We start from the raw sequence: 4,754 nt of genomic DNA, 5'->3' as shown, positions 1-4,754 counted from the left end.
TGCCCACACCAGGTTTTCTTTTTTGATCCCAAGGCTGTCAAACACAGGAAAAAAAGCATTTGTGTAACTGGCTGTGAAACATTTAGGATCTACATCAAGGTCTTAGAATTCCTTCTAATACTTTAATTAAGAGAGGAGCCCTCAGGGATTATTTTAGCATCAGTGGGCTATAGCTTCAGAGGCCATACAAATAAAAGCTGAAAACATGATATTTATGCTGCAGAAAGGATTTTATTTGAACAGAGAAATGGGATTCAACATATCACTGCAATACTACAGAGAACAACACAGAGGAAATAAGTTAAATTTACACAACAACAAAATAAAAAGGGATTCTTCACAGAGCCAGAACATTGCAAGAAAAGATCTGGCAGAAGTGGGAAATGAAGTGTCCGGGCTTGTTTCTCAGGGTGGATGAGCCTGCCTGGCTTCTGAGGAGTTTTGCTGCCCCACTGGAAGCCACGTTCCTCTGCTCACTCAAAATTTGCAGGGTCGCTCTTGTTCCCTCTGGACCCTCCCACATGGAGAAGCCTTGGAGGACCTAGCAGAAGAACCTACCCCACCACAGGAGGGGAAGGAGGACCTACCACCACCACCACCCTGGTGGGAGCCAGACCCAAAGGAGCCCCGGGCAGAGTTCCCATTGGCAGAGGAGCTGCCCATCCCCATTGGGGCTGAGCTGCCCATCCCCGTTGGGGCTGAGCTGCCCACGATGCTCTCCTGAGGGCAGGTGCTGAGGATGGGGCCTGGGAAGGTGATGACCACGGGGGGAGGGTAGATCACAGCACGGGAGTCCCCACAGGAGGTGACACAGGGCTGGTTACAGGCGCTGACACACGGTGGGGGGCAGCAGGGTGGGCATCTGTCCACGTTGCTCATCTGTCTGCAGGAAGACATCTTTCTGGCTGGAGGGAAGTCTGAAAAACATCAGATTGGAGAGCACAGGTCAGGGAGGACAGGACCAGGGCATTTGCATTTATTCAAACCACCAACAGTCAGGGAACACATTCAGAGGGCAATCACCACAGCTGCTTAAAATTAAAGGTGAGGAAGACAGAATTCATTTTACACTATTTACTCCGTTTCCTATTACTCTGCTTCACATCTTGAAATCCTACTTAATACACTCCTTATCTGAATTTCTTAGACGTAAATGAACCTGACATGTGAGCTCAAACATTGACATAAATTGACATGTGAGCTCAAACACTCCCCTGCCCCACAAAGAAGATGACTTACTTGGTCCAAGAGCAGAAGAGAAGTGAGAACTGAGAAGAAGTGTTTTCAAGTTCCTGGGCTGCAGATGCTTTTATACAGTTTCTCAGCTGGCCCTGGAGGAAGTGACCCATTCATGTGCTCCTTTGTACTCATTGTCCTACAAATACCCTTTCTGACAGATGTCACTCAATCAGAGTAATTATTTTGCCTATTGTTTCTCCTAAGAAACTCCACCTCAGATGGTTTCACATCTACATCATAGCCTTCCGACTTCTTGCATGCCAAATAGAGAGGACAATTTGCATCTTTATTATAACTCTGATGACTTTATTAGAGGCCGAGGGAGATCAAGATTTACTTCTCTATGACTCTGTAAACTACTTTTTCAAGTTATGTTGCTGTCTTGTAACTTAACCAATATCTTTATATGTGGTGGCCATATATTGGTGATTGCTTGTTTTTCATATTGTTCTAAATACTAAGTCAGAGCTGGAGATCAAGGTCTCAGGCCTTTTTCCAAAGCCATAGTAGTCTGTTTGATATTACTATTATTATTATATTACTATTTCAGCTTAACTTTTTTGATTGTCCTAGCACTTCATTTACAGAGAAAGAAAATTTGAGTTTTGGAAGCAGTAACTGTAAATCCTTCTTTTATAAATTCAAATTCTGGACTTCAAATTGTAGCACATGACCAGCATGTGCTGGACCTTAAGTTCAAAGTCATGACTGTTAGCTACAAATTGCCATGATGGGAAATGTTTTTGTGATGCCCAGAATTGAGCCCGCAAAACAGGGTATTAGGTTGTATCCTGTTTGATGACAGGTCTTAATTTTACATATGAGTCACAGAAATTAATATCCATCTCTAATGTGACTGGGCTGAGAACTAGGTAGAAACAGAGTCATGATGATCACCCTTGACTAAGGGAATATCTTTTACTATTTCCAAAGGTTTTATACATCAATGTGCATTACCTGCTGTATTTGGAAACAGAAGTGTAGAAACAATATGAGTAAATATCAGCAGCCTGTGCTAGCCACCTTTTCCCTTATTTTTCTGGACTGAGACATGCCAGAATGTCTGCCAGTTGTGTTCCAGGTTACTGATTGTACAGCCTTGATTTCCTGTAAATTCTGAGCTTTTATTCAGTGTGTAGACAGGATTTTTCCTCCCATTATATCTTCGAGATGTGTATTTAGTTTGTCAGTGTCTTGGAGCTGGACAGTCTCCTATTTTGTTTCTTACAGTTCTCCCAATTATGGTCTTTGAATTGGTATCACAGAGCGGGAGATAAAAGAGAAGAACTTAATGTGCTGAGTGCTCCTCCCAGCTGTCCCACTGAATCAACAAGTGTGGCTGAGTGTACTATTTAGGCTTAGTCTTTTAATAATCCCATCAAGAAATCAACAATAAAAATTACTCAATTCATTTGGGTGTTGTACAAATGAGTGGCTGACTATAAAGCACTAAAAAAAACCCCAGGGTTTTGCATTCTCTTCAGACATAAAAGGAAAAGATTAAGATTGAGAAATAAGGATGAGAGTATTAAAATGGGCAGCAACTAAACTGGCATGAACACAAAGCAAGTGTGACTTCCAGGGAAGTGATTAAAAAGGGCTCTGTAGACCAAGAGCATTTCCAGAGCCTGAGGAGGAAGAAGACTAATGGATAATGATGATGAAGATAATGATTCAGAAGTGTCAGGAACCATCTGGTCATTGCTTTCCATTTAGAAGGGCAACTCCTCACTCAGGAGACCTCTCCCTAGTCTATACACGGCCTCCTAAAGATGCTGAGCCTGCAAGACGTGCTAGAAATCCTAAAACACAGGTTTTTATTTCCCATGCCCCACTGCTCTGCCACTCTACTGTTCTCCTTCTGGCAGCAGGAGCCCTGTGTGAGTTGGCCTTGGCTGTTCCTCAGACAGATGTCAGGACATCCCGGGCATGTAGTGTCTTAAAGACCTACATGAGGTTGATTTTCACAGTCCTTTCCATAGAGCAGTATCCAGTTTTTTAAAGACAGAAATGCAACTGTAGATGACCAGATTCACCTTCACCACCCCATTTGAGAGGATGCCCTAACTCACAGAATTACCTTGGTTAGGAGAGATCTTCAAGATGATCGAGTCCAACCATTAAGCTAACACTGACAAGACCTTAACTGAGCCATAAGCCCATTAATGTTGCATCAGCAACCTTGACTATCATCCATCTGGTTTTTTAAGGATTTAATTGCAGAGGTTTTTCACATGACCAAGGAGAATGTGTTGCAAGACTTGAAGAGTCCAGTGTGAGGACCCCCCAGCACTGCCTTCCACATCTGCCATATCCTGGGGGTTTGGGAACTCATTTAATGTAAACTGAGCTCATGGTCACTGTGTCCATTGGGTACACATCACAACTCAATTTTTTCATCTGATTTCTTCTGCCTCCAAATTAACCTTTCCCTCTAGCAGTTTTGTGCTATATTAAGAATTTTTCCCAGCAGGTAAAAGACTGCTCTGTGCCAGCCTGTGTAACACCCACGTAAAATGAGTATCTCTAGAAGAAATTATTAAGACAGATAATTTACCAAATATCTCTTAGCAATTAAGTGAGCCTCTGGGAGGAGATCTTGGGCATGTCTTGTACTTGTTAGTGTTATTATTTATAATTATCATTCTATTATCTCTTAGCTTATGTAAATTATGTCAGCACCCAGATACAATGAAAACAGAGAGCTCAGCCAGTCACTGCTGTGAGGAGTCAATAAATGAAACCAATTAGTTGTAGGTATGGTGAAAGGAGGAATGACTATCCCTGCTGGAGAGAACCTCCTGCTCTGGTGTCCTCTCCCCCCCAATGGTCTTAGAAGAGTGAGGGCATCTAAAAAACCTCTCCCCAAATTCTTGTCAAAGTTTATACTTAAAATCTGCTCCAGACCACTGTGTCTAAACTGGGACATCTTTACCTTGACCTGAGTCTAGACTTGCTATTTCTCTTTCCCGGGTTGTAGCTTCCCTACTAGGTTCAGGAGCAAGACCAGAGTGATGTCTCTGTTTATAATAAAAACAAAAACTAAGGGAGCATTTCCATCCTGCCTGATAAACCCACAACAGATCACAGCTCCCAGTAGGAGAGGACATGTTTCTTTAAAATGAATATTGCTGTCAGGAGAAAATCCTAGTGAAAAATCTAATTCTACTCTCCAATAACTTAACACTGTAATCAGTATTTTTGACCTGTAAATCCCTTAAGACCATCAAACTTACACATAGGTGGGGAAAAACCCCAGCATTTGACCTGTCCCTTTGATATGTAGTCTGGGTACCTTTCCCCAGGAGCAAATTTTTTTCTCTGGTACACTTTGGAGTAAATTGTGCATGAGCCTAATTCTCTCCCAGCTTTTCTAAGCAAGGGTTTCCTTGTCCTTTTTAACCTTTTAAAAATTATTTTAACGAGGGCAATACATAATAATATCCACCAAGAATGGAGTGGGAAAAGAAGACTTCTGCAAAGTCTAAGTCTCATACTTCTTCCACAGCCCTTTC

The 4,754-nt window shown here is 42.2% G+C and overlaps 1 long non-coding RNA gene across 1 annotated transcript; it reads right to left on the bottom strand.

The window, feature by feature from the left end:
* Positions 1–211: 211 nt before the first annotated feature.
* Positions 212–1,335, bottom strand: LOC139787740 (uncharacterized). The gene is made up of 2 exons (XR_011722688.1): positions 1,240–1,335; positions 212–917 (listed from the first exon to the last, which is right to left on the bottom strand). It is a non-coding gene; the product is annotated as an uncharacterized lncRNA (long non-coding RNA).
* Between the last annotated feature and the right edge of the window lie 3,419 nt (positions 1,336–4,754).

This window comes from Heliangelus exortis, chromosome 27 (assembly GCF_036169615.1).
Source record: "Heliangelus exortis chromosome 27, bHelExo1.hap1, whole genome shotgun sequence".
NCBI lineage: Eukaryota > Metazoa > Chordata > Aves > Apodiformes > Trochilidae > Heliangelus > Heliangelus exortis.
Note: the sequence above shows the minus strand (reverse complement) of the source record. Positions and strands in the feature narration are given on the sequence as shown.